This window comes from Colobus angolensis, unplaced genomic scaffold (assembly GCF_000951035.1).
Source record: "Colobus angolensis palliatus isolate OR3802 unplaced genomic scaffold, Cang.pa_1.0 Scaffold258, whole genome shotgun sequence".
Lineage (NCBI taxonomy): Eukaryota > Metazoa > Chordata > Mammalia > Primates > Cercopithecidae > Colobus > Colobus angolensis.
In genome coordinates this window covers 1,849,383-1,861,664 of record NW_012115799.1, presented here as the reverse complement: position 1 = coordinate 1,861,664, position 12,282 = coordinate 1,849,383, and the positions used below count along the sequence as shown (strand labels likewise).

General features: G+C 35.7%; 1 long non-coding RNA gene across 1 annotated transcript in view; it reads right to left on the bottom strand.

The window, feature by feature from the left end:
- Positions 1–1,110: 1,110 nt before the first annotated feature.
- LOC105515279 overlaps positions 1,111–12,282 on the bottom strand; it is a 25,879-nt gene continuing 14,707 nt past the window's right edge. Inside the window, exon 2 of the long non-coding RNA XR_001002292.1 lies at positions 1,111–3,919. This is a non-coding gene — a long non-coding RNA (uncharacterized LOC105515279). The remainder of the gene's footprint in view (positions 3,920–12,282) is intronic.

The window sequence follows — 12,282 nt, the reverse complement described above, 5'->3', positions numbered from 1 at the left end:
GGGCGAGGTGGCGGGCGCCTGTAGTCCCAGCTACTCGGGAGGCTGAGGCAGGAGAATGGCATAAACCCGGGAGGCGGAGCTTGCAGTGAGCTGAGCTCTGGCCACTGCACTCCAGCCCGGGAGACAGAGCAAGACTCCGTCTCAAAAAAAAAAAAGAATATTAGCACATTTCTCATCTGAAATATTACAATCCAGAAAACGATGACACTATATGGTTTATATTTATGTGGGTAAATACATTGTTTCTCCTCACTTAAAAATATTTAGAAATTGTTAAAAGCAAACAGATTATAACAAGTGGAAATAAAGGGAATGTCAATAATAACAATTATAACAATAAAAGGATGAGAAGGGCCAGGCACGGTGGCTCACACCTGTAATCCCAGCACTTTGGGAGGCCGAGGCAAGTGGATCACAAGGTCAGGAGATCGAGACCATCCTGGCTAACATGGTGAAACTCTGTCTCTACTAAAAATACAAAAAATTAGCCAGGTTTGGTGGCGGGCGCCTGTAGTCCCAGCTACTTGGGAGACTGATGCAGGAGAATGGCATGAACCTGGGAGGCGGAGCTGGAAAAAAACAGAAAAAGGATGAGAGGTAGGAAGTAGAAGTATACAATTGTAAGATTCTTATGTTGTAAGTAAATATATGATATTGGTATACTATTACTCAAAGATATAATATGGTAAGTTTGTAAACATGAGAAGAACTACAATTCACACTTGAACAACTCGACCCCAATGCAGTTGAAAATCCTTGTATAACTTTTGACTCCCAAGAAACTTAACTGCTATTAGCTTCTTTAGCAGTCTTATCAAAAACATAAACAATTGACACATATTTTGTATGTTACATGTATTATGTTCTGCATTATTAACATAAGTTAAGCTAAAGAAAAGAAAATGTTATTAGGAAAATCCTAAGGAAGAGCAAATACGTTTACAATTTATTAAGCAGAAGTGGTTCATCATAAAATCTGTCATCTTTATGAGCTTCACCTTGAGTAGGCTGAGGAGGAGGAGGAAGGGAGGGGTTGTTCTTGCTGTTTTGGGGTGGCAGAGGTGGAACAATTGGAGGGGGTAGAAGGAGAAGCTGGAGAGAGGCTGATGTACTCAGTGTAACTTTTATTGAAAAATATCCACAGACAATTGGACATGCATAATTCCAACTTGTGTTGTTACAACAGTCAACTGTGCTACAAAATCAAAAAGTGGGGCATAGTTACTAAGCCAATATTAGAAATAAAAAAAAAATACTTAAAACTACAATATCAATTCAAAACAAGGCAGGAAAAGTGAAAAAATCCTAAGTAAACAGTAATATACAACATGTTAATAGATTGAAAAATTCAGTATTGTTAAGATAATTTTCTTTCATTGAGCGCAGAATAAGCAAAATCCCAATTAAAATCTCAGCAGGACTTTGTAGAATTTGGCAAACTGGTTATAGAATTTCCATGTAATACAAACAATTTTAAATAGCAACAGTGATTTTAAAAATTAAGAGCAATGTTGAAGAACTTACACTACTAGATTTCAAGACTTATCATACACTGCAATAATAGATGGAGTGGGGTATTGGCATAAGGACACATATTTAGGTTGAAAGAATAACATAATCTGGAAATGCTTACAAGCATACATAGTCAGTTGTTTTTTTTTAAATCAAATTTGCAAATGTAATTTAATAGGAAAAGAATGGTGCTGGAACAACAGAATGTCAATGTACAATCACTGACAGCGATTCTAACAGTAAAATTTAGGCATTTGGTGGTTGAGGGCATGATGGGACATCTACAAAATAAAGGACAAACTATTTCTTACTGCACTGCAGTAAGATGGAAGCACAACGTTTGGTAGTCCTTTCTGGATAGAGGAGGCAGCATAGTTCACATCTGAGGATGCTCTACTAGACCATGTATTGGGTAATACAAATGTTTGCATTCATTAGTGTACACTCACTGTGGTAGAAGTGCGGAAGCACTAAAAATCTTAGTTGACAGAATGATTTGTCCAGTTGATAGCAACCCATGTTTGTCAGGGTTCTCTAGAGGGACAGAACTAATAGGATAGACGTCTATGTGAAGGGGAATTTATTAGGAGAATTGACTCACAGGATCACAAGGTGAAGTCCCACCATTGGTTGTCTTCAAGCTGAGGAGTCAGGAAGCCAGTCTGAGTCTCAAAACCTCAAAAGTAGGGAAGCTGATAGTGCAGCCTTCAGTCTGTGGCAGAAGGTCCAAGAGCCCCTGGCAAATCACTGGTGTGAGTCCAAGGGTCCAAATGCTGAAGAACTTGCAGTCTGATGCTCCAGGGCAGGAAGCATCCAGCATGGAAGAAAGATGGAGGCCAGAAGACTTAGCCAGTCTGGGCCTTCCACTTTTTTCTGTCTGTTTTTATTCTGGCTATGCTGGCAGCTGATTGGATTGTGCCCACCCATATTGAGGGTGGATCTGGCTTTCTCAGTCCACTGACTCAAATGTTAATCTCCTTTGGTAATACCCTCACAGACACACCGAGGAACAATGCTTTGCATCCTTCAATCCAATCAAGTTGACATTCAATATTAACCATCACACAACCCAAGTGTGAGTACGAGGGGCATGTAGACATGATAACCGATGTGATGTAAGGAAGACTATGCCTAAATTCAGTAGAATGGGTTCCCTATCTCCAAAACAAGTTTATCTCCTGTTATTGCATGATGTCCATACATACAAGACAATCACTGAATCCCCCTAATAGCACCATTCTGCGTGGAGACCAATTAGCTTCTGGGTGGTGCGTAGTGGAACAATGGCATGTAAAGTTAAAGATTTCAATGGGATGCCTAGCTCAGACATGAGACCATACAAAGATGGGCTGTCATTTTTTAGGGTGTGTATTCTAAATCAACAACCATAATATGATTTTTTTCCCAGTAGATAAAATACATGAGTCTAAAATCAGGGGCTTAAAATATAAATAACTTACTTAACACCACCACCCCCATTTCTCATTTACAGAGTTTGAGCTTTCCAGACCCGCAAGTTTGGACTGCATGATGCAGAAGTTCTGGTTGACAAAGGTAGAATACATTGACTCTGGGACACTGCAAAAATTTCAATGAACTTAAGTTATGCCTTCTTCCAGTGTATTTCAGGGGACTTTTCCCAAATGACTTGAAGAGAATTCACTATCCTGATAGGATAATTGATCTGAACTTCAGAGAAAGGTAGAGCTCTTGCAGAATGTAAAGCAGGAGGAATATTTTTAACACTAACTAATCCTAATCCACTTTGGTGTCTTTTGATATTCTCTTGTACAACTTTGAGAATCAAGATAGTAATACAGCAGCCAGGACCTGAGAAGCCATAGCGACTGTGACTATAGGACTGTCACAGGTGAAGGTCTGAGTCTTCTGAAGTTAGGCCACCTGACCAGCAGAGGTGCTTTTTAAGGGTGAAGAGGGTGAAAATGAATAACTAAGAAGTATCTTAGCTCAGGCCTCTGTAAAATATACAGTGGGTGGCTTAGAAACATAAATTTATTTCTCGCAGTTCTGGAGGATGGAAAGATCAAGGAGGAGGTGCTGGCAGTTAGTTCCTGGCAAGGGCCCTCTTCCTGGTTATCAGATAGCTGACTTCTTGCTGTGTCCTCCCATGGTGGGGAGAGAGTGAGAGCTTTGGGCTTTCACTTCTTATAAGGACAGGAAATCCACCATGGGGCCCCCACCTCTATGATCTTACCTAAACTCAGCTATGCCCCAAAGGCTCTTCCTCTCAATGCCATCACATGGGAAGTTAGGGGGTCAACATATGAATTTTGAGTGATACAACATTCAGTTTACAACAAGGATGGTAATGTTGAATATCAGTTACAGTTCGAAGATCTACTGCAGAGTTGGAAGCTGTGTGGTTTCTTCATTTAATAAGTCTCCACTAGAGAAATAAAAAAATACACACATACCAGAATCATGGAGAAGCTGCACATGGATTTGAGCAGCATGGATTAACTGAAGTGGACACTGTGCTTCACTACCCATTTCCTAAGCTGCTTATTATATAAACTGTTGGAGTGCTGCTGCCTAATAGAACTGCCTTCCTGGAAGTCCTTCATCTTTTTATCTTTTCCTGAAGCATCTCACATCTAATATTGGTGGATGCAGGCGTAAAAAGTTCTGGTCTGGTTGCAATAAATCAGAGAAATGCTAAAAGTTATCTCAGTTCCAGAACTCTAAAAGAAGCTTTTGTTTTGAATGAATCAAAATCCAACTTTTTTTTTTTTTTTTTGAGGTGGAGTCTCATCTCATAGCCCAGGCTGGAGTGCAGTGGCATGATCTCAGCTCACTGTAACCTTTGCCTCCTGGGTTCAAGTGATTCTCGGGCCTGAGCCTCCTGAGTAGTTGGGACTACAAGTGTGTGCCACCACACCCAGCTAATTTTTGTATTTTTAGTAGAAACAGGGTTTCGCAGTATTAGCCAGGGTGGTCTCGATTAAAGTCCAACTTCTTTGTCTTTCAGTTCTGCTCCCTTTCCTTTCCTTCCTGGTGTTAATTCTAAGAACACTACCCAATCAACCTACTGTGCTATGTTTTACCTAAAGTCTGCTTCCCAGGGAGCATAACTTGCAACATTAAAAACTTGAGAACAAACATATAAAAGTGAAAAATCAACAAAGCAACAAATTCTTTGAAATGATGAATCAAAGTAATAAACTCCTAGGAAGACTAATCAATAAACACAGAAAGCACACATTTAAAATATGCAGAATAAAAGAGGATATCACTATAGACTGTAAAGATGTTAAAATATAATAAGAGGATATTGTAAACAATATTATCCCAATAAAATTTGCAACTTATAAAATAAGAACATATTTCTTGAAGAACACAATTTACCAAAACAGACATTAGAATAAATAGAACCATGGAGAACTTTGCCAAAAAATTTGAAAAGAGAAAAATAATTACAAATACATAGATAAATATAACTTACCAAAATTTATAAAGAATGGCTTTAAGTAATCATAAAAGAATTTAAAGAAAACACCAGGCTCGATGCCTTTATGGTAAAGTTTGCCAAAATTGAAAAAAAATTTTTAATTCTATAGACAACTTTAGATGATAAAAAAATAAATATAGGTCAGAAACTCAGATCTACATACAGAAAGGAAGAGCATTTTTAAAAAGTGAAGGCTAAAATAAAGACTTATTTTTCTTATTCTTGAGTGAGCTCAGAAATAATGATTAGCTCAAAATATTAATAACAATAACATACTTTATTATGTATGTGTGTATGTATGTGCACATATATATATAAGTGAAATGAATGACAGTGATGATAAAAGAGATGAGAGAGAGGAATTGGGATATTTAAAAATTAATATTATAAGGTACTTGCACTAACCATAAAGTGGTATAGTGTTATTTCAAAGTGGACTTGTTTAATGTATATTTCAAACTCTAGGGCAACCTCCAAAAAGCACTAATAAAAAAAGTATAACTAATGCTAAGAAAGGAGAGAAATGGAATTATATAAAATGTTCAGTTAAAACCACAGAAGTCATTAAAAAAGTAGAAGACATTAGACTAAAACTAAAGGGAGAGAGAAAGGCATGCCATGATCTCACTAATAAAAAAGCAGGAATAGTTATATTAATTTTAGACAGAGCAGACTTCAGAGCAAATAGAGGTATCAGAGGTAAATTAGTACAGTCATTATGGAAAACAGCATGACTAGTTTGTTTAAAAAAAAACTAAAAATGTAACTAGCATATGATTCAGCAATCCCACTTGTGAATATATATCCAAAAGAAATGAAGTCAGGATGTCAAAGGGTTATCTGCACTTTCATGTTTATTGCAACATTATATGCTAGGACATAGATTCAACCTAAATGTCCACCAATGGATGAATGGATAAAGAAAGCATGGTACCTATACACAATGGAATACTATTCAGTCTTATTAAAAGAAAAAAATATATGAAACAACATCAATGAGACTGAAGGAAGTTATGCTAAATGAAATAAGCCAGACACAGAAAGGCAAATATGGCATGATTTCACTTATACTTGGAATCTAAAATAGCTGAAATCATGGAAGTAGAGATGAAAATGATAGATACCAGAGGTTGGGTGGGCGAGGGGGATAGAGAAAATGGGAAGTTTGTAGGCAAAAGGTACAATGTTTCAGACAGGAAGAGTAAGTGTTGATATTTATTGCATGGCAGTATGACTATGGTCAATAATGTATTTTATATTTCAAAATAACTAAGAGAGTACATTTCAAATGTCTCACCATAAAAATGATGGATAAAGTAGGTGATGCATATATTAATTAGCTTGATTTAATTATTTCACATTGTACACACATATCAAAATATCACACTGCACCCTATAAATGTACAATTATAATTTGTCAGTTAAAAATAATATTAACTTAAAAGGAGGAGTATTGCATAATAGTAAAGGGATTCATTCTTCCAGAATTCATAACAACCTGTAATGTATATGTGCCTAAAAACAAAGTATCCAAGTATGGAAGGCAAAAACTGATGGAACTGCTGGTGCAATTCCACTGTTTTAGTTAAAGATTTCATCCTTCAATCATAAATGGACACATCCAACAAGCAGAAAATAAATTTAAGGACATAGTTGAACTCCATAGCATCATCAATCAACTGAATATAATTGACATCTATAGACCTACTTTATCCAACAACAGCAGAATACATTTCTTCTCAAGCTCACATGGTACCTTAACTAAGATAGAACACATGCTGGGCCATAAAACACACCTTAACAAAAATTTTAAAAAAGAATGATGCATTGTCTGCTCTCAAGCCACAATGTAATTAAACTAGAAACCAATAACAGAAAGATAACTGGAAAAATCTCAAAATAACACATTTCAAAATAACATATAAATTTAAAAAATTAAGAATAAAAAAAACGGGAATACACGAAAATGAAAACACTGTAACATTTGTGGGATATAGTAAAATTAGTTCCTAGAACTTATAACATTGAATACATATTTTAGAAAAGTGCGGTGGCTCACACCTGTAATGCCAGCACTTTGGGAGGCCAAGGCATGCGGATCTCTTGAGGTCAGGAGTTCCAGACCAGCCTAGCCAACATGGTGAAACCTTGCCTCGACTAAAAATACAAAAACTAGCTGAGCGTGGTGGCATGTGCCTATAATCCCAGCTACCCGGGAGGCTGACGCAGGAGAATTGCTTGATCCTGGGAGGCAGAGGTTGCAGTGAGTCGAGGTCGCGCCACTGCACTCCAGCCTGGGCGACAGAGCAAGACTCCATTAAAAAAAAAAAAAAAAAAAAAGAAGAACAAGAAGAAAGATCTAAAATCAATGATTTAAGCTTCTACCATTGGAAATTAGTAAAAGAAAATAAACTTTAATTCAAATTAAGCAGAAGAAAAGAAATAATGAAAACTAAAGCAAAAATCAATGAATTTGAAAGTAAGATATCAATAAATAAAATCAATGTAACCAGAAGCTGATTTTTGCAAGGTAAATAAAATAGATAAACCTCTATCAGGTCAACTAAAAGAAAAGGACAAAGGACACAAATTTTTAATATCAGAGATGGAAGAGGGAATATCACTACAACTCCACTGACAACAAAAAGATAGTAAAGGGATACTATGAACAACTGCATGCCCATAAATTTGACAACCTAGATTAAATGAGTCAATTTCTTGAGTAACAAAATCTGCCGAAACTCACACAAAAAGGAATACAAAATCCAAAGAGCCCTACATCTATGAAAGAAATAGAGTCAATAATTAACAACCTTCCACAACAGGTAACATCAGGCCCAAAGAAGCTCACTGGTGAATTCTAACAAAGATTGAAGGAAGAAATTATACCAATTATCTACCATTTGTTTCAGAAAATAGAAGTAGAAGGCATACTTCTCAACTCATTCTATATGAGGTCAACATCATCCTGATATCAAAACCAGACAGACTTTATAAGAAAAGAAAACTGCAGACTAATATCTCTTATGAGTATAGATGCAAAAATAAACTTCAGCAAAGTATTTGCAAATTTAATCCCACAATATATAAAAAGATTTATATATCAGAACCAAGTTGAATTTATCACAGATATGCAATGCTAGTTCAACATCAAAAATCAATTAATGCAATCCATTGCATCAAGAGGCTAGAAAAGTCATGAAATTGTATCAATAGATACAGAAAAGGTATTTGATAAAATCCAACAGTGACATATGACAAAAACTCTCAGTAAACTGGGAATAGAAGAAATCTTCCTCAAATTGAAACGGAATAGCTACGAAAAGCCTACAGTTTAACATCATCTTTAATGATGAGGACCTGGAAGCTGTCCCACTAAAATAGAAAGAAGGAAGGCCGGGCGCGGTGGCTGAAGCCTGTAATCCCAGCACTTTGGGGGGCCGAGCCGGGCGGATCACATAGGTCAGGAGATGGAAACCATCCTGACTAACACGGTGAAACCCCGTCTCTACTAAAAAATACAAAAAACTAGCCAGGCGAGGTGGTGGGCGCCTGTAGTACCAGCTACTCAGGAGACTGAGGCAGGAGAATGGCGTAAACTCGGGAGGCAGAGCTTGTAGTGAGCTGAGATCCGGCCACTGCACTCCAGCCTGGGTGACAGAGCGAGACTCCATCTCAAAAAAAAAAAAAAAAAAGTAGAAAGAAGGCAAGACTATTTCATGTCACTATTGCTTTTCACCATTGTCCTGAAAGTCCTAGTTAATGACATAAAACAGAAAAAGAAATAAAAGGTGTACTGATTGGAAGGGAAAAAAAATAAAACTTTGTTTACATATGACATAATCATTTATGTAGAAAAGCCTAAAGAATTGACCCAAAAACCCTCCTAGAGCTAATAAGCAATTATAGCAAGGTTGAGGGACAAAAGGTTAATATGCGAAAGTCAATCACTTTCCTATATACCAGCAATAAAATTTGAATTTGAAATTAAAAACACAATGTCATTTATATTAGAACCTACAAAAATAAAAACGTAGGTGTAAATCCAACAAAATATGTACAAGACCTGCACAAGGAATACTACAAAACTAAGGAATCCAAGAAATAGAGTGATAATCCACATCCATGGACAGGAAAACTCAATATTGCCAAGATGTCAGTTCTTCCAAACTTGATCTGTACATTCAACGCAATCTTCATCAAAATCTCACTAGTCATTTTGTAGATACTGACAAACTGATTCTAAAATTTATGTGAAAAAGAAAAAGAACCAGAATAGCCAAGACAATATTAAAGACTGGAACAAAATTGAAGGATTGGTAGTATTGACATCAAGACTTACTATAAATCTATAGTAATCGAGGTAGCCTAATATTTGCAAAAGAATAGATAAACAGATCAGTGGAACAGAAAAGAGTACCCAGAAATAAAGCTACATGAATGTACTCAACTAATCTTAAACAAAGGATCAAAATCATACTGTGGAGAAGATAGTCCTTTCAACAAATGGTGCTGGAATAATTGGATATGTACAGGCAAAACGTTAAATCTAGATGCTAATCTTACACCCATCACAAAAATTGATTCAAAAAGGTGAAAAAACCTAAGTGTAAATGCAAAACTATAAAACTAAAAGGAAACGTAGGAGATATTGTAGATGACCCTGGATTCACCGATAACTTTTTATATATGATAGCAAGGGCACAATTCATGAAAGAAAGAATTGGCAAGCTGAACTTAATGAAAATTAAAAATGTGTACTCTGTAAAAGATATCATTAAAAGAATGAAAAGACAAATCACAGACTGAAAATATTTGCAAAAGACATATCTCATGAAGGACTGTTATTCAATATATACAAAGAACTCTTAAAATATAATGATAAGAAAACAATTTTAAAAATGAGCAGAAGACCTGACACCTTAGCAAATTATACACAAATAGCAATAACCATGTGAAAATATGCTCCACATCCTATATCATGAGGGAAACGCAAATTAAAATAAAGAAATTCCACTAAACACCTATTACAGTAATCAAAATCCAGATCATTGACAACGCCAAATGCTGATGAAGATGTGGAGCAACAGGTACCTTCATTCATTTTAGGGGGAATGCAAAATGATTTAGCCACTTTGAATGACAGTTTAGCAGTTTCTTACAAAACTAAACATTCTCTTATCCTACAATTCAGCAGTTATGCTCCTTAGTATTTACCCAAAGGAGCTATAAACATGTCCAAGCAACAATCTGCATATGGATGTTTAAAGCAGCTTCATTTATAATTGCCAAAACACGGAAGCAACCAAGTTGTCTTTCAGTAGGTCAATGAGTAAATAAACTGTTGTATATCTAGACAATATAATGTTATTTCTTGCTAAAAAGAAATGAGCTATCAATCCACAAAAAGACATGGAAGAAACGTTACTGCATACTACTCAATAAAAAAGCCAGTTTGAAAAGGGTACATACTGTATCTTCAACTATATGACACTCTGGAAATGGCAAAAGTATTGAGACAGTCAAACAGTACAGTGCTTTCTAGGGGGTGAGGGGAGGAATGGATAAATAGGTGAAATACAGAGCAAAGGCAGGACAGTGAAAAATCATCTATCTGATGTTATAAAGATGGATACATGTCATTATAAATTGGTACAAACCTATGGAATGTACAACACTAACAGTGAACAATAATGTAAATTTTGGACTCTGGGTGATGATAATGTGTCTGTGAAGGTTCATCAATCATAAGAAATGTACCACTCTGGTGGGGGATGTTGATAATGAGAAATGCTATGCGTGTGTGGAGATAGGAGGTACATTGGTGCCATGACCCTTCCTGTCACTTTTGCTGTCAATGTAAAACTGTTCTAAAAAAATACTGTAAAAAAATGCATGGTGAAGAAATTTATAAATAAAGACAGACTATTGTTGCTTGTTTGTTTTATAACCCTGTGTTTTGTGCAAGAGAAAAAGTTGTTCCCAATGAGCCCTAGGTTCTAGTCAGGGCCACAAAACTGTCACATCCTCCAGGAAGGGTTGATGATAGTGTTGGAACGAATGAGGCAATGCAGGCCTTTATGTATACTCCTGTATTTTTTATTTTTATTACCTTTTATTACCTTTTTCCATTTGGTTCAACAAATGAAATTTACTTATATTTTACATAAATGTATATTGCGGAGCCCATTTCTTCTTTTGCATCAGGCTCAGACATGGCTTTTCATGGCACTGAGGAAGAGATTTATTCTTGACTCTGGGGTTTCCTAGTCCTTTCTATCTCCATGATAATGGTCTAAATGAACTGAACTTCCCTAGCACTGTCTCTGCACAATAACCTCATGGGTCTTCTTTCCCTAATCTGACTTTTAAATCTCTCTACCTTCTGAGTAGAGAAAGAAGATCTTAGGGAATTCTGAAGTAGGCAAAGATGTTTCCGTAGTACTTCAATTTCCAACTTTACATCATTTTACTTTCAAAGTATGCCCCCATTTTCACTCACTGACATTCATAGTATTTTACCTTTTTATCATCTCAAAACATTTGAGAAATTTGTGGAATAAATTAACTCATTCTGAGGTTAAAAAAAAAAAATTTTAAATCAGCTGAGTGGGCTCTACACACTGCACAGAAATAGCATCAGTTTTACCAAAATTAAAATTTTGTTAGCTAAAATAAAACACTAGCTGCTAAATGTCAAGTATTAACTCATGGGTGAAAAAGTGAAATCTTTCAATAGCCCTTTAAAATTTTTAACAATTACTTCTTAGACTATGCATAAAAACCAGTTTTAACATATAACAAAACAAAAACACAGAACAACTTTTTCGAAAAGGTCAAGAGTTTTATTTACAAAACAATGTCTCTGGATGTGGACATTAAAAAGACTACTTCCAAGAAAATTAAATTTTTGAAGTCTTAATTAAATCCAAAATCGGCAATGTGTGCCAACACTACAAAAGACATCAAAAGTCTCTTCATCTGCCGAATGTTGCCCAATTTGAGTACAGATTTTATTTCCCGTGTGAATGCCATGTCCTATTCCCTGAAACCTGAATGACTAACATTGAAAATATAAGACACATAAAGTGATAGGTATTATGTGTAAACTTTATTAATAACACAACAAATAATCTTTAGTGAACAAAATGGACAGTTTCCATGACTGAATCCCAAGAATTAGAATTAGAATGACTGAATGACTGAATTTATAATTTAGATACATTGGTTTTTTACTTGGTGACTTATTTAGGTAGTTACAATAATTGGTATTTTCTGTGTTTTTTTTTTTTTTTTTTTTG